We start from the raw sequence: 19,379 nt of genomic DNA on the forward strand, positions 1-19,379 counted from the left end.
ATCTCAGCTCAAACACACTGATCTAAAACAACAATGTTACTTCAGTTTTAGTTCAAATGTTTAGAATGTTTGAATTGGATGTAACTTTTATTCAGTTTTACAATTTTCTTTGTCAAGGGAAAGAGAGGAGATATTGTAATTCAGTGCTTATCAGAAATTCAGTGCTTTCTTGGTTAGAAATCTTCACATATAATAACTTAAAAAAGTGTCATTAATCCTTTTCTATATATACTTTTTTCTATGCTGGAGACAGGAAAATATCAGCTTATAACATCAAAGTACTCTGTGGTTTCTAGCACATTGTATTTGAAGGAAACTGAGTTTTGAACAATTGGTTCTCATTTTTGAAATACCATTGCATATGTAGCTTTCCCTGATAACTAACACAATTGTACTTACATTCTATTTCCATTCATTTTATATATTCTAGATGGGCCTGGGTGGTAGTCTGTTTTTCCTACATAAAAGGAATGTGCAGGATATTTGAAATTTCAATAGTAAATTTTGATGATCAGTTTTACTGATTGTAAAAAGCATCTGAGAGAAAAACATCAGTGAAAATGAAGGGAATGGCAAACACTATGAAGGAATTAATAGTAACTCATTAAAAGATTTGAGTTCTATAGAAAACATTCTTTTATATCCACAGCTCAGTTATGGCAGCAAATAAGAATTTGTATAGCCAGACTTCAATGAATGTTTCAGCTTCTAAGATATTTCATAGTTAAAATCAATTTATGTTGTTTAAAAATGAAATACAAATGTAACATATCATTTTATACCTGCTACGCAGACAGTAATGTAGAGGTATACTGAGGGGAAAAGTGAAGAATCAAAGCACAAAATCTGAAATAAATGTGGGTGAGTCATACAGTATATATCATCTAAGCTCTCAAAATTGATTCCGTAGAAATCTTGGATGTATCAGGTGGAAGTGAGTAAGAGACAGAGAAAACTAACTTGCCTCTGTGACGTCAAAATTCTAAGTCATTTCGAGCTTGGCTTCCATATCTGTAAGATGGGAATAAAGATAATACCTATAGCATAAGATTATTGTAAGGATTACATGAGCTAATGTGTAAAGAATGTTTACCTCGTTCTATCGAGTTACAACAAATACATTGTGTTTCCCTTTCCCAGACCACAGCAGATGTATCATAGTAACAATTAGAGAAAGACAGTTAGGGTTCTGCCACTAGCACCATAGTCTTTGGAATCCCAGACTCCAAATACTTTATCTCTTACCCACGGGGTTTTTTAGGCATAAAGTCTACAAGCAGTAAATGCTGGAGAGGGTGTGGAGAAAAGAGAACCCTCTTACACTGTTGGTAGGAATGCAAACTAATACAGCCACTATGGAGAACAGTGTGGAGATTCCTTAAAAACTGGAAATAGAAGTGCCATGCTGCTGCTGCTAAGTCGCTTTAGTCATGTCTGACTCTGTGCGACCCCATAGATGGCAGCCCACCAGGCTCCCCCATCCCTGGGATTCTCCAGGCAAGAACACTGGAGTGGGTTGCCATTTCCTTCTCCAACGATGAAAGTGAAAGTGAAGTCGCTCAGTCATGTCCGACTCTTAGCAACCCCATGGACTGCAGCCTACCAGACTCCTCTGTCCATGGGATTTTCCAGGCAAGAGTACTGGAGTGGGGTGCCATTGCCTTCTCTGAGAAGTGCCATATGACCCAGCAATCCCACTGCTGGGCATACACACTGAGGAAATCAGAATTGAAAGAGACACGTGCACCCCAATGTTCATTGCAATACTGTTTTTAACAGCCAGGACATGGAAGCAACCTAGATGTCCATTAGCAGACGAATGGATAAGAAAGCTGTGGTACATATACACAATGGAATATTACTCAGCCATTAAAAAGAGTACATTTGAATCAGTTCTAATGAGGTGGATGCAACTGGAGCCTATTATACAGAGTGAAGTAAGCCAGAAAGAAAAACACCAATACAGTATACTAACGCATATATATGGAATTTAGAAAGATGGTAATGATAACCCTGTATGCGAGACAGCAAAAGAGACACAGATTTATAGAACAGTCTTTTGGACTCTGGGAGAGGGAGAAGGTGGGATGATTTGGGAGAATGGCATTTAAACATGCATATTATCATATGTGAAACGAATTGCCAGCCCAGGTTCGATGCATGAAACAGGGTGCTCAGGGCTGGTACACTGGGATGACCCTGAGGGATGGGATGGGGAGGGAGATGGGAGGGGGGTTCAGGATGGGGGACGCATGTACACCCGTGGTGGATTCATGTGAATGTATGGCAAAACCAATACAATATTACAAAGTAACTAGCCTCCAATTAAAATAAATTAAAAAAAAAGAAGAAGAAAGAAAGAAACTAATAGCACTTAGTTAACACTTAGAATGCCTCAGGGGAATTCTCCAAACAGCTGTGGTTCATGACTCTCCCAAGATTCCTCTATATGTTCCAAATTGTTACCTGCTCCTCTGTCAATTTTATGCCTCTTGTTCAATCTATCCTCTTTTAAGAGTTACCATGGAGTAAAACATAGGAATCGTTGTTCTCAGTCCAACAAAGTTGGGGGTTCAGGATGGGGAACACATGTATACCTGTGGCGGATTCATTTTGATATTTGGCAAAACTAATACAATTATATAAAGTTTAAAAAAATAAAATAAAATGCGATATGAAAAATAAAAAAAAAAAAAAAAAAAGGTTTTGATATCCAAAACTGAAATCTTACATTCCTTTACTGGGTTAAGTGATGCAGTATTCATCAGTAAAAGTACTTGGAAGTAGAGTTGGTAATTTGTCAGAATACTGATACATCATTTATTTAAATTTTGTTTTTAACTATATGAATAGAATCATCATTTTTTTCTCTGGATATTTTTGTCAATATCCATCTAATATGGGTAGGGTAGAAACCAATTTATTAAACAGAATATATACTTTGGCTGCCTGATGTAAAGAACTGGCTCATTGGAAAAGACTCTGATGCTGGGAAAGATTGAAGGCAGGAAGAGAAGGAGATAACAGAGGATGAGATGGTTGGATGGCATCACCGACTCAATGGACATGAGTTTGATAAAGCTCTGGGAAGTGGTGATGGACAGGGAAGCCTGGCATGCTGTAGTCCAGGGGATTGCAAAGAGTTGGACACAACTGACCGACTGAACCGACTGACTGATTACCTAAAGATGTATAAGTATATAATTTTATACTGCTTTCAAAGGTGTGCATCTTCTATAAATACACATCTACTTTCTTTTAGACAAACATGTTAAATATTCCCTCCCACACACATATTTCTCATATAAAAAAAAAAAAACATAGGAATCATTGTTCTCAGTCCAACAAAAAGATGCAGGCTCTACTCTTCTCTTGCTTCTCTCTGCACAGAAAACTCTGATGTGTTCAGCTTGGTTTGAGCCTCCTCTGTTTAAAAAGCTGACATCAGTTCTGAGAATGAGCCAAAATGGTGAATTTCAGTGGACGTGTTTGAAAGATGAACCATGTGTATTTTTTGTAAATGAAACCTAGACTTGCTTTTTGCTCCCCAGGGCACCTGCAGAGCCTGGCACACATCCTTGACCCTGTTTCTCCTCATTCAGGTGTGTGGACTGAGAATTGGAGTGCAGACTTCTCAGAATGGACAGTCCCACCCTCGGGAGCAGCCATTCTCTCGAGAGATACAGGCATCACCCTTGCAGTATGGATTTCATCCAGCCCTCAGCAATGAGAGCCTCAACACACCTGCATATTACAGCTCTGACTCTGGCTCCGGTATCCCCACTACAGAGCAATTAATAATTAATCAAATTTTGGAGATATATACAATACCAATATGCTTTTTACTTTTTTTTGGTGCTAGTGGTAAAGAACCCACCTGCCAATGCAGGAGGCGCAAGAGAACTGGGTTCAGTCCCTGGGGTGGGAAGATTCCCTGGAGGAGGGCGTGGCAACCCACTCCATTATTCTTGCCTGGAGAATCCCATGGACAGAGGACATCGTGAGCTACAGTCCATAGGATCTCAAAGAGTTGGACACGACTGAAGGGAGTTAGCACAGCATACACGGATATGCATAGTTTATGACTTGAAAGTTTTCCTCGTAAATGAAGAAAGGAGGATTATGCAACTAATCTGAGATTATGCAACTAATCTGGGGGATTGTGATTGCATCAGGGAAGGAGGAAAAGGAGAAAGGACCTGCTTTAGTAAGAAGTGAGACTTGAGGGATAGTTCATCTGGGTGGAAGTGAAGGAATGTATCGGTCTCATGGGTACTGAGGAACAAATGAGATGGAATTAAAAATATAAGAAAACCATGTGGTTTCATGTATCAGAATTTCATCAATTTTTTTATTCCAGTTTTATCGAGATTTAATTATCTCAATATAATAGAGCACTAAGTTTAAGGGGCACAGCCTAATGATATGACTTAAATACCAATGAAATGATTTTCACAAGTTTACTGAGCATCCATCGTCTCATATAGATACAAAATAACAGAAAAAGAAAACGTGTATTTCCTTGTGATGAAAATTCTTGGGACTTACTCTCCAGACAACTTGCACATGTAACATATGGCAGTATTAATTGCTTCAATCCTGTTGTACATTGCATTCCCAGTATTTATCTTATAAGAGAAAGTTTGTACCTTTTGACCGCCTTTGTTACCATATAGAAATATTGCATTATTGTTGATTGTATTCCCCGCACTCCATATACACTTCTCTGTGACTCATTTATTTTGTAAGTGGAAGTTTGTACCTCTTAATCCCCTCACCTATTCTACTTAGGCCCTCCACCTGCTCCGCTCTTTCAAACTAGCATTTTTTTTTCCCTTTAGAAAAACACCCAGAAGTGGAATTACTCGATTGTATAGTATTTTTACAATGTGCTATGCTTAGTTGCTCAGTTGTGTCCTACGCTTTGCGACCCCATGGACTGCAGCCCGCCAAGATCCTCTGTCCATGGAATTCTCCAGGGCAGAATGCAGGAGTGGGTTGCCATGCCCTCTTCCAGGGCATCTTCCCGACCCAGGGACTGAACCCAGTTCTCTTGTGCCTCCTGCACTGGCAGGTGGGCTCTTTACCACTTGACCGTCTGAGCCACTGGTATACTTGTGCTTTTAACTTTTTCAGGAACCTCCATCCTGTGTTCCATAGAGCTGTACCTATTTACATTCCCTCTAACACTGCACAAGGGCTCCATTTTCTCCACATCCTTCTCAATACGTGTTATTTGTTGATTTTTTGATAATTGCCCTTCTGAAAAGAGCCAGGTGATATCTCATTTTGATATTGGTTTGCATTTCCCTAATAATTAATCATTTGACCATCTTTTTATGTGTCTGTTAGCCATCTGTATATCTTCTTTGGGAAAAAATATTTTTTTTTTCTTTGAAAAAAAGATTTTCTTTGGAAAAAAAGAAATGATTTTTTTTCTTTGGAAAAGAAAAGATATTTTTTTCTTTGGAAAAGAAAAGATTTTTCATTTTTTTTCTTTGAAAAAAAAAAGATATACAAGTTCTTTATTCAGGACCTCTGCCCATTTTTTAACTGAGATCTTTGTGTTTTTGATGTTGAGTTGTATGCATTCTTTATATATTTTAGATATCAGTCCTTTGCCAGATATTTCACTTGCAAATAGTTTCTCCCATTCAGTAGGCAGCCTTTTTGTTTTGTTAATACTTTCTTTTGTTTTGCAAAAGTTTTTAGCTTGATGTAGTCCCATTTCTTTTATTTTTGCTTTTGTTTCCCTCTCCTGAGGAGACATTTCCAAAAAAAATATTGCTAAGACAGATGTAAAAAAAAAAGTACTGCCAGTTTTCATCTGGGAATACTTTCTCATACCATATAGAAAAATAAACTCAAAATGATTAAAGGCTTATATATTAACCTGAAACCATCATTTTTTATCTCAGCAGTAGTAAACTTGAGAAGAATAAGATCAAGAATACTGTAAAATATATAGCACAGATTATATATCATCATACTTTATAAATATAAAAATGAATAAATAATGTGTCACTTAGGAATGCTTTTCCCCTCGGGTTTCAAAAACTTGACTCAGTGACTTAGAAACATCCAGTGTCTCTGTGAGGTCAGTGAATGGATGCAGCTTGCAGTTCTAGTAATGATATTCCTATTCAGAGCAAAAAAGAAAAAAAGCAAAGTGAGCAGTATCAGTGCGTCCCTTCTTCCTGTCGCCTTCTCAGTCTTCTGACTGCCTTGTATGCAGGCACACGCACACACGCACAGATTGTCATTGCTGCTGCTGTTGTTCATCTGTGTGCATCTGTTTACCTTGGTCAGATACATCGCAGCCCTATTCCTAGCTGCAAGTCAGTTTTAGAAATTTAGTTGCTAGCTTTTCGGCCTCTATCATTGGCAGCTATTCGTTGGTAAAGAAGGAGCTTGGGAATGAATGCCAGGTAAGAAAGAGACTAGACAGTGTCTGCCATCGATGTCAACTATTTAGACTATTTGCTATCAACAAGTATGTGAGCTTCCAAAACCAGATAAATACACACTGTACGGACTGTCAATGTCAATTCATGGGCAAACAATGTTGCATAAAAGTGTAGAGATCTTTTTAGGCTTGAATGTGAGTTTCAGTACCCACCCTTTGTCCAGGTTTGTGAAACCTAGAGATCATAAAATTTTATGGCCAACATGAACACACATATGCAGCAGTGATTAAACAGAAGAAATCTATTGAGATCATTTATGCCATAAATGTAAAGATTCTCTTCTTTAAAATACATGCTCTGTATCTTTAATGAAAACTAATGTACTTCCTACTTGGAATCTGCAATCAACGGCCATATTTCTGATATACTAAATTTTAAAACTTTAACTAATAAGTAAATACCTTCTAGAGCTACTATATTCTTCTCTGTAATCATTCAGACAAGGCCTGCATTTTATAACAAAATTATTTAACTTAAGTAACACCTTGCTTTATCAGGTTAGTAGTGTGTTTATGATTCAGTTGCATTTACAATAATGTAACTATTCTTGACTTTTGGCTTCTTTATCATTGCTGAAAAGGGGTGAGAAAGGTAGAGAGATGTCTTGAAGTACCGAATATTTATGTCAATATGTTAGCAAAACTCTTTTCTTAAGTCTCCTAGGTATTACTGCAACCTGTGTTTCTTCACTAATTTTGATTATGGCTAAAGAAGAATATTTTTAGGGGGGCTTATGTCGGAGAAGGCAGTGGCATCCCACTCCAGTACTCCTGCCTGGAAAATCCCATGGACAGAGGAGCCTGGTAGGCTGCAGTCCATGGGGTCGCTAAGAGTCGACACGACTTCACTTTCACTTTGATGCATTGGAGAAGGAAATGGCAACCCACTCCAGTGTTCTTGCCTGGAGAACCCCAGGGACGGGGGAACCTGGTGGGCTGCCGTCTATGGGGTCGCACAAAGTCGGACACGACTGAAGCAACTTAGCAGCAGCATGTCTTCCCGGTACTCCAAGCTCATGACTTGTTTTTTGTTGCTGTTTGGTCTCACCACAATGATATACACATTGGTTTGTTACTTTCACTTGCTTTTTGAATTCAAGGAAGATAATCAACCCGAGAATAAATATTCTAGTTAGCACGTTGGTAACTTGGGGTAAGAGCTGCATTTGCCGTCACCAAAGCTAAAGAAAGTGAGACAGACTACACAATGGCACCCATCATCATTGTAACAAGATGAGTAGTTGAAACCTTAATTGTGCTTGCTCACTCCCTCTCTCTCTCTCTCTCTCTCTCTCTCTTTGCTGCAGAATTGTCAACAAGTAATTAGAAAAGTAATTTTCTTCTCCTTTTCCAACGAAGGCAGAATTTCCAGATAAACTATAGCATGTTCAGTTCTATTTGAATTTCAGGTCAATAGCAAATCTTTTTTTTTTTTTTGGTAAGAGAATCTACAAAATATTGCTTTGGATAAACTTATACTAAAAAAAAAAAACTTTGTTTATCTGAATTTCAAATTTAGCTAAACATGTGCATTATTATTTGCTAAATCTAACAACCCCTCTTAAAGGGGGTCTCAGCCATGTGCTCTCTCCCCTCCCCCTACCCCCAGGATCTAGAGGCCCCAGAGGAGGAAGAATGTGCTGAAAGTTAACAGCTATTTTGATTCATGTTCATAGGGGTGGATTATAGTTTATTATCTTTGATGAAGGAGGAATATTTTTTTCCCCAATGGTACTAGATATGTGTGATCCAAATCGTGGAAATTGGGAAAAAGTGTTTCCTCAGCTGGAATATGAGGACAGGCGTGCCAGCAGCCAATGAGCAGCAGGCAAGAGGGCTGTTCCTGACCCGGGAACACGGTTCTGGCTCCACTGGCCTCAAACATTATCATCAAGGTACCAGCCTGAGCAGAGATCGGCCATGCGAAGGCGTCAGAGAAAGCCAAAGTACCAGAGAATTAATTCCTGATAACACCAGGTGGTCACCTAAGAAATACTTGAAATCCCTAATATACTGTATAACTTTGGAGAGGAAGATGGTATCAATGAAGAAAAAAAAAAAAAATTGTCCGCATGGAACTTCCTGCCAACCTTGGCTCGTGGAATTTCAGAACAATCCCTTATCCTGTGTAGATACATGCTGATGTTTGACATCTGTAGAACCTAAAGGGAAAATGTGATCTTTCCCTGAGGAGTGAGAAGAGGTGTGTGAGAGAATTGCGTGTGTCACACTACAGCTTGATATCAGCTTCTGAGAAGGCGAGCATTACCCAATGGAAGTGGTGACATTCAGAGAACCACTGGCCGTACCCTTCAAGTAGATCAGTTCAGTTCAGTTCAGTCGCTCAGTTGTGTCCAACTCTTTGTGACACCATGGATAACAGGCCATCCTGTCCTGGCGTGTCCATAACACTCCAGGCCTCCCTGTCCATCACCAACTCCCGGAGCATACCTAAACCCATGTCCATCGAGTCGGTGATGCTATTCAACCATCTCACCCTCTGTTGTCCCCTTTTCCTCCTGCCTTCAGTCTTTCCAAGCATCAGGGTCTTTTCAAATGAGTCAGTTCTTCTCATCAGGTGGCCAAAGGATTGGAGTTTCAGCTTCAGCATCAGTCCTTCCAATGAATATTTAGGGTTGATTTCCTTTAGGATAGTTCTTACAAAATTACCATGTATCTAGACCACATTAGAGTTCCCTTATTAGAGTCAAGAAAAAAAATCTGCTTAGAAAATAGAAGTTAATCTTGAATATTGCATGTAACAGAAATTATTTCAAATAAGAGTACATAGCATATAGGTATGTATATGTATATATGTGTGTATTTATACATATATAAATATATATATATATATAATACTCAATATATTAGGATGCCAAGTACATTTTTTAATTGTCCAAAATCTAAATGCAGTTTAATACCTATCATCATAATCTCTGGCTATTAAAACCTGTTTGAAAATTTCCAGAGATGTTAAAAGCTAAGGGAACAAATCAAACATGACATTATTTTTCTCTCAGTTGTTTTATTTTGTGGTCCACTCATACATATTCTTTTTGTATGTGTGTGGGTCTTGCTGTGGGAGGTGTTAATTTAGTCAGGAGCCTCATGAGTTAAGTGAGGTTGGCAAGAACAACAGTGTACTATTTATTACCTAAGCTTGTTAGGTATGGCTTAAGGAAGTACATACATTTACAAATTACATGACTCTCATACTGTAATACTTAGTTTGCATCCTTTGAGGGAATTTTGTGAAAATTGATTTTAAGTGCTTTGGAAATAATTGATCTGTCGCTCTGCAATATACTGTATTTCCAGTATAGTCCCGCAAAGCTGTCTCATGGCACTTTCTTCCCAGACTTACCTTTGATGTTGATTTGGTCCCTTCCAGTTATAACAGCCTCACGTAAATTTTCAGGTTGCAAGACTGACAGACAAGTATTAGCCAGCATCATGTTCACCTTTTAACAATGCGTCAGTGAGTCACTTCTAAGACTGATTTAAATACATTTGAATGTTCAACCCAATATGAATGTGAAGACATTAAATAAATGCAGTGTTTACCTGAATCTGAGATCATGCCGCACATGTGTATTTGCATGCGTGATGTGCAATCAACACATAAATGCACTGAGTGGATTTATACTATTCTGTGATAGCACGTTCAAAGAAATGTCTTCAACATGAAAAGCAATGTAAAAATGTAAACTAGTGAGGATGTTTTAAAACAAATATTCTCTCCGAATGGATTTCTGAAGCCTTTGCTTTAGTATTTTCTGTTGAGAAAGTGAGGTTATTTTTTGTTTGCGTTTTGTTTGAAATGAGAGAAGTGGGGAGCTTTGTCAGGTAGTCCACTGCAAGTATAGCGTGGAAGGACTTGCTGATTCTGAAGGGAAAACTAAATTCTTGCCTAAGGCGTTTCGTTTCTAAGAGCAAGGAATGCTCTGTCTGGCAGAACTGGGCAATGATGCAGCCAAGCTTGGCACCCAACCTAAGCTGAAGATACCTCGCCAAAAGGCTTCATTACAGTGATCATATGTAGTACCTTACCTTCAAGAAGTACATGATAACTTTCAGTGGTGTTGACATAACTTTCTCCTTACACACCCAGGCTCACAGACACACAGACACATACACACATCCTTACTCTTACCCGTATTCCTAGGGTAATATGGTAGTCTCTTTGTATTTCAATTCTTCTTTCCCTATTTTCTTTCTCCTCCAGAAACAGAGAAAGGTGTAAGCTAGTCTGGACCTTAAGATGGGGTAACAGTCATTAAAATACAGGTGCACTTGGGCAGTTGCTATATTTGGCTTGCTCATCATTTCATCCTATAACTAGTACAGTACCTAGAATATACTGGGCAGTATATGTTCGTTGCAGAGAAGGCAATGGCACCCCACTCCAGTAGTCTTGCCTGGAAAATCCCATGGACGGAGGATCCTGGTAGGCTGCAGTCCATGGGGTCGCTAAGGGTCGGGCACGACTGAGCGACTTCACTTTCACTTTTCACTTTCATGCATTGGAGAAGGAAACGGCACCCCATTCCAGTGTTCTTGCCTGGAGAATCCCAGGGACGGGGGAGCCTGGTGGGCTGCCGTCTGTGAGGTCGCACAGACTTGGACACGACTGAAGCGACTCAGCAGCAGCATGTTTTGTTGAATGATATAATGGGTTAAATTACCCACCATTCGTGTGACTGGGATAACGAGAGTAAAGTTTAATAGAAAATGACTCTCAGTAAACTAGGAAACAGCTCTGGATCCAGCTCTGCCAGTCACTAGTTTATGGCTTTGAATCTGTTTCTCAACTTCTCTGGGCCACACACTCTGCAGAGATTGAAGAAATTGGGCCAGATGATAGCTGAAATCTTCTCAGACATATCTTTTCATGATTCATTAGGCCTTGTCTAAGAATTTCATTTTGCCATCAAATTAATTTTACTGACAACAGTTTATTCTCAGAATCTCCCAGTTTGTTTGTGACCACACACTATGATCTGTAGTTACTGAGAATTCTCTATTATCTAATTTTCTTGAACCAGAAAATAGAATACAAAGTTCACCAAAATTTTGCTGGCCTTTTAAGTTATATGTGTGTTGAGATGCTTAGTCGCGTCCAACTCTTTGTGACCCCCCATGGACTATGGGACAACCGCCAGGCTCCTCTGTCCATGGGGATTCTCCACGAAAGAATACTGGACTGGGTTGCCATGCCCTCCTCCAGGGGATCTTCACAACCCAGGGCTCAAACCCAGGCCACCCGCATTGCAGGCAGATTCTTTACCATCAGAGCCACCAGGGAAGCCCTTTAAGTTATATATTCCCTTCCACAATTATTTTGTTGTGTCTAATTAGAAATATCATTAATAACCTTAACACATTAATTACGTATGTTCTGAATTTTGTGTTTTATTGTCAATAACATTTTTTAATTGCCTATAAATCAATTCCTTGTAGACCTAGTCCACTTTCCCCCCAGGAAAATCTTATAGCTTATGCTAATTTACAGAGCTATATGCACATTATGAATAGTTAATAAATTTCTGTTTCTTATTTCAAAAGTCATTTTTTTCTATTTCATTGTATGATTGTATTGTGTATGGAAAATTATGCTAATTCTCTAGCATTTGAATATTTTGATCCATAGTTCACTTCTTTATTGATGTTTAAATGAGATTTCTTCAAACTTTACTAATGTTTTTGACAGATATAAATATTGTTCTGATTGTATAATGTTACATGCTAAGTCACTTCTGTTGTGTCTGACTCTGTGCAGCCCCATGGACTGTAGCCCACCAGGCTCCTCTGTCCATGAGATTCTCCAGACAAGAATACTGGAATGAATTGCCATTCTCTTCTCCAGGGCATCTTTCCGACCCAGGAATCGTACCTGTGTCTCTTATGCTTAACCTGCATTGGCAGGCAGGCTCTTTACCAGTAGCGCCTTTTACAAATTATCATGTTTATTATCCACTAACATAATCTCTTTCTTCTAAAATATTTTCTATTAATATATATGTAATATTATATAACTAAGCCCATATTTTATAACTTTACACATTTTCCCAAAATTTTCATATGTAAAATCAAAATGATAAATGGTAAAATTACTGAAAATTATGCATTTTAATACTTTTTATTTTTTTATTTTATAAGATAAATTATACATTTAAAAATAAATATCTAAACCATAAGAGTAATTTTCAGCTTTTCTCAAAACTTCACAAGCTTATACTGTCCAATAAATTTATAGGCTAGAAATATCCCAAGTCCATTGAAATAATGAAAATTAAATCACGCGTACTTGCTATTCTCTGTGAGTCCTGGCTGTTTCTCCAGTGGTAGTGACGGATTATGCTGAGTCCCCCATACTTTGTGCTTTATACAGCACATTGTGGCGAACCGACAACTGAGGTTAGAAAATATTAACTTTCGTTCACGCGTGCATGCCAATGGTTAACAAGGATCTTTAGAAGTATATGGTACACATTATGCATTTAAATTTCACACATAACCATTTTTCAAATAACTATAATATAGGAGCTTCTTCCTTTTATCTCACAGGAAACTGCCCTTTCCTCAGGGAAATAAAACTCGTTCAAAGACCTACCATAAGTGAATTCATACTACAGATAGTTTTTACCATATGTGTTATGAGACCAACAATCCAAGATACTTTCAGCTTCGAATCTGAATTTCCTGCCCTCTGTCGGGTTAAACCAAGCTCTTCACGTTGCGGTGAATTTGAATGCATTTCAAGTGAATTATATACTGAAGATAATACTTTAAAATAAGTGGAGGGTAATTAAACATTCATTTTTTATTCATTGAAGTAACAGTAATCATAATAAATCATTTAAAAGTTAACTCATTGGAGTATAGTTGATTTCCAATGTTCTATGAATTTCTGCTGCACAATAACGCAAGTCAGCTGTATGTGTGTGTGTATATATACATATATATATATATATGTAAGATCCCCCTTTTCTGGGTTTCCTTCCCATTTAGGTCACCACAGAGCACGGAGCAGAGTCCCCTGTGCTGCACAGGAGGTTCTCACTTCTTACCTATTTTAAACACAGTAGTGTATCTATGTCAGCTCCAGTCTCCCAATTAACCGTCCCCTTGGTGTCCATACATTTGTTTTCTAGATCTGTGGCTTTCAGCTCTGCAGTTGAGTTCATTCGTACCATCCTTCTAGATTCCACATATTAAGCAATACTGTACAATATTTGTTTTTGTCTTTCAGACTTACTTCACTCAGTATGACGATTTCTAGGTCCAACCACATCTCTGCAAAGGGCACAATTTCATTCCTTTTTCATAGCTGAGTAATATTCCATTTTACACATGTACATCTTCTTTTTCCATTCCTCTGTTGGACATTTAAGTTGCTTCCATGTATTGGGTATTGTAAATAGTGCTGTAATGAATATTGACATGTGTATCTTTTGAATTATATTATCAGACAGTATGATACAAGCACAAAAACAGAAATTCAGATTAATGGAGTAGGATTGAAAGTCCAGAAATAAACCCACACACTTATGGTCACCGAATCTATGACAAAGGAGGCAAGAACTTACAATGGAGAAAAGACAGTCTCTTCAAAAAGTAGCACTGGGAAAAGTGGACAGCTGTGTGTAAAAAAAATAAAATTAGAACACTGTCTAACACCATGCACAAAAATAAACTCAAAATGGATTAAAGACCTAAATGTAAAGCCAGACAGTATAAAATTCTTAGAGGACAACTTAAACAGATCACTCTTTGACATAACTCACAGTATGGTCTGTTTGACCCACCTAGGGGGGTCTTTAGAGAAGGAAATGACAATCCACTCTGGTATTCTTGCCTGGAAAATCCCATGGATGGAGGAGCCTGGCTGGCTACAGCCCATGGGGTCGCAAAGAGTCGGAGACAACTGAACAACTTCACTTCAAAGGAGGGTCTTGAAAATAAAAACAAAACAACAACAAAAAATGGGTCCCAATTTAACTTAAAAGCTTTTGCACAGCAGAAGAAATCATAAACCAGATAAAAGGACAACCCTCAGAATGGGAGGAAATATTTGCAAGTGAAGCAACTGACAAAGGTTTAATCTCCAAACTGTACAAACAGCTCATGGTGCTCAACACCACAAAAACAAAGAGCCCAATCAAAACATGGGCAGAAGAACTAAATGGACATTTCTCCAAAGAAGACATGCAGGTGCCCAAAAAGTGCGTGAAAAGATGCTCAGTGTCACTAGTTACCAGAGAAATGCAAGTCAAAACCACAATGAGGTATCTCTTCACCAGGTCAGAAGGGTCATCATCAAAACAATAAAAACTAGAGAGGGTGTGAAGAAAAGGTTGTCCTCTTACCTGCTGGTGAGAATGTGAATCGGTGCAGCCACTGTGGAGAACAGCGTGGAGGTTTCTTAAAAGACTAAAAATAAAACTCCTGTGTGACCCAGTGATCCTACCACTGGCCATATACCTGGAGAATGAATCCGTTTTGGATTTATGTGGAACATAGTCCATAATTCCAAAGAATCCAACCACACCGTGTTGATATTCCTAATCTGTCTTTATAATAACTGTCTAATCTGTCTTTATAATAACTCTGCTTTGTGAAGCAAAAAGTCATTTGATGACAGTATAAAGATATAGTTTATTCTTATGTTGCTTATTATGTGATAATACATTGGCTACACATGAATAAACTGTTCACCTCAATTCTGCAACCAGCATTTTGAACTTGTATGGCAACTAATGCTTCAATATATCAATCGAAGGAGTAGAGAGAGATCAGCGGTAACCTAAGATAATTTTCCTTTTCTAGTTTTTTGGGGTTCAGCGACATCACAAAACTTTTACTAATCTTAGAAGTCAGGTCAATTATAATAAAAAACATACTAAATTTTAATAGTAAACAACAGTTTTGAACATATAAATTTTAAAAAGCCAATTAAGATGATTCTTTAGTAAGATTTGATTATACCTATAATGTTAACAACCCCGAGATAATGTAAAAATTGTAGACACTGCTTACAGAAAAAATTCTCACCTTCTAAAATTTCCCCACTGCTTAAATTCAGTTTTGTTTCTCCCATACTATCCTTTTGTAGGGAATGTTTACATCAACCATGAATGGATTTGAATTGCATTGGCATTGAATTCTTATGTCAAAATTCAAGAGGTGGATTAGAGAGAAACTGCCATCCAAAGATTGTTTTCCACAAAGTTCTTTTGAATTATGCATAAATGACATTTGGATTCTGCTGTTTGAAGTTTATAATTCAGATAGCTTTTAAAATTTTAATGAGTTGTTTGGGACATTTTACCAAACAGATAATGACCAGTCAGACCAACTAAATAAGGATCCTGAGAAGTATGTGGGACACTTACACATTTTGACTTCTTTTCTGTCCTCTGGAATATTCCATGCTATTCACTACATTATAGTTTTTAATTACTGCATATAATTCTATTGAAAAGTCATCCTCAGGTCTTTCAAATGTCCTATATAAATGCAGAATAATTGAGTGTAATGATCTTTCCATAAATATATGTGTTCCAGCAAAAGATTTTGATCTCTTTAGGAACTGATTCACGTACATCAAGATTATAAACTGAAACACTAGAGAAACAAGGCTACCACTTATGAATTCTTCAAAATATACCAAACAGAGAAAGGAAGTAGAAGGGGAAAGGTAAGAAGTCTACTGACTGACATGGCTTCAAACTGTGACTATCTCCACAGCCCAAAGAAAACGCGAATGCAATATTTTACTGCAGAAAATGTGTATCTGTACAACCAGCGATAGGGGTCTTTTAAGAAGTATTTTATTAGTTTACTTAAGGAAATATTCAAGTTCAGTAGTTCAGAAATTATTAGAAGTTCTGAATTCTGTTATGCTCTTAAAAAATTAGAATTTGTCAACGTAGATGTTATTCAAGGATGATGGCTTAGACAAATTCTGTGAGTTGAGAGGGGGTTATAAGGTAACTCCAGATATTCCCAGTATGACTCATCAGTTAACTTCTGCTGGGTGATAACCACCCCAGTTTCTGATGGCCTAAAGCAGTAACCATTTGCTCAGCTCATACTACTGCAGGTTGGCCGTTGGCTCTAAAGCCAGCTTAACAATGTTGATGGCCTTGGTTGGGCTTCCCTAGGTGTCTAATTTATCTGCCAGACAGGTGAGGGCTGGTGGTTCAGGCTGGTCCCTGCTGGGATGGCATGTGCCTGATCCAGCGGGGAAGCCCAGGCTTGACAGTTGAGGGCTGGTGGTTCAGGCTGGTCTCGGCTGGGATGGCATGTGCCTGATCCAGCAGGGAAGCCCAGGCTTGTCCACAGTACAGTTCATCAGGATCTCAAGACAAAGAGCATCATGGAACCTTGGCTCAGAGCTCGATCAGTGGCACTTCTTCCTTATTCTTGTCGGACAGGACATTCCACGGGCCAGTCAGGATTCTCAGTGGGGAAGTGGACTCTACCGCTTGACGAGAGGAGCTGAGAGTCACACTGCACAGAGGATGCACGCGAGCCGCGTGGGCCGTTGTGGTATCTCTGCCTCTGCAACACGCAGTCCTCTCCTTTGCATCTTGTGTATATGGAAAGTTGCCACGTGGACTCAAAACTGCTGCCAGAGGTGTTCTCGAAAAAAATAGTTTGGCTGAAGAGTCTAATATCTTTCACTTGTCTTGAAGACATTTTATCCTTTAGCTTTATTCTGAGTATTTATGGGGTTGGAGGCATTCAAGGAATGGTATTGAGAGAATGTTAGATGAAGCCAAGCTATTCTGAAAACGGCTTATTCCATTTTTCCTTTTCATTTATGCCATGTTAGAGGGTATATTGAACTTGTGTTTTCTGGTTTAGTGGCTGTATTTCTTCCCTCCTGGAGTTAATATATCCCTGTATATATAGAATGCAACTGGATATTGCTTAATGACATAGTATATAATAAGAGTTTTGGAAAAAGCAAATTTAAAAATTAATTACTGTGGTCCTCTGATTGCTTCTATGATGGTAGATAATGAGATATTTTAAGTTTGTAGCTGCCATTAATATTTTATAGATAATAAAATACAGAAGTGCTGTAATTATAGAGTTTTCATGTTTATATCAATGAGTAGTTGGAAAACAGCAGATAAAATTTAATGTATGAAAAAATAAAACACCAAGCAAAAATCTATGCTGTTTCTTCTAATGTGACATGATAAGAGGTAACAGGTACAAGCCAGGAAAGAGTCACAGGAGACATGGTTGATAATGTCCAGTGAATACTGGCCTCATCAAGATGGGTTTTAGAGAGAATTTAGGCAACATGAACTTCTCCGAACAGAATGTGTATTTTGCATCTAGGTGCATCCCAGATTTGCACAGCTAAGAAATGTCGTCGTGGAAAGTGAAGTGAAGTTTAGAGAAGAGGATCAAAAGTTGTAAGTTGGGATTTTATCTTACAGTAAACTAGAATTACTACAACTTTTCAATCTAGAATGCATACTTCTATGTTGGTAGACTTTCCACCAGATCTTGAAATACTAGAACATTGGGGCCACACTTAAGAATGATTTCTCTCAGTACACGGCCCTGGTTGCTCTAATTCTATTAAATTTTCTAGAGGTCTAGAGATAAATCCATTGAAAAATGGTTTGCGGTGGGTTAGGCAGTCAATATTTCTAAGGTAACAGGTTATAATGACCTAAAACCCATAATCCAAGTGAAATGTTTATGCCCTTCCATTAACCCCTAAAAATTACCAAGCCTCTCATATTGTAGCACTGAGATTTTATAGACATAGATACTATAAATAGAACCCTTTCACCTCATGGGAGAAGAAAGTAAAATCCAGAGAATTTGAATGACTTTCTCCTCATCATACAAGTGATTCTGAATTCTGACCTGAGAGTCAGGTCCCAGATCTACACATGCAATATAGGCTTTGCCATTAATTCTTTCTTATACCATCTTTCACCTGACATGAATCATTTCCAGTAGATTGTTTCAAGGGTAACCCACAGGTAATCTGATTCTTCAACCTTATTTTAAGACTGATTTTTCTCACTTCATTATTCTTATAAATGGAGAGTTATTCCTTAAGTAATCAGGTAAGAAGCCTGGAATCACTTCTTTCTGTTTTTTTTTTTTGTTTGTTTGTTTGTTTGTTTGTTTTAACAACCCTTTCCACCATATATTATATCATCCATAAAGTTAACAAATATTTATTCATATATTATTTGTCCCACAACTATATCAAGCTCTTGGTAGGAAGGAAACTATCCCTTGGATTTATAGGTTCAGTCATTCCATGTGCCTTTCACTCAATTTCTATCTCATTTTCTTCCTCCCCATCATCATCACCAATAGTCTATATTATTGTAATAGCTGCTATATAGTTTTCCTGTCCAGTATTTCTTTTGTCTTAAATACTCCTATAATAATGTCAACAATATTACTTTCCTATTCAAAGTCTTCATTGATTCTTCATATATTCAAATCCCATTCCAACCCATATTTATATTTCCTGCCTTATATATCTAGCTGTAGCCTTTAAGGTTATTAATAAAAACATTAATTGAGCATTTCCTATGGGTAAAACTCAGTGCTAAATATACTAAGAAAGACATATATGAGGCATAATGTCCAAAATCCAAATGCTAACATTTTATTAGAGAATATGGGATGTTGTATACACATTATTCAGTTCAGTTCAGTTCAGTCAGTCATCTCTGACTCTTTGTGACCCCATGGACTACAGCATGCCAGGCTTCCCTGTCCATCACCAAATCCCAGAGTTTACTCAAACTAATATCCACTGAGTCGGTGATGCCCCTCCAAACTTCTCATCCTCTGTCGTCCCCTTCTCCTCCTGCCTTCAATCTTTCCCAGCATCAGGGTCTTTTCAAATGAGTCAGCT

Source organism: Bos taurus, chromosome 7, assembly GCF_002263795.3.
Source record: "Bos taurus isolate L1 Dominette 01449 registration number 42190680 breed Hereford chromosome 7, ARS-UCD2.0, whole genome shotgun sequence".
Lineage (NCBI taxonomy): Eukaryota > Metazoa > Chordata > Mammalia > Artiodactyla > Bovidae > Bos > Bos taurus.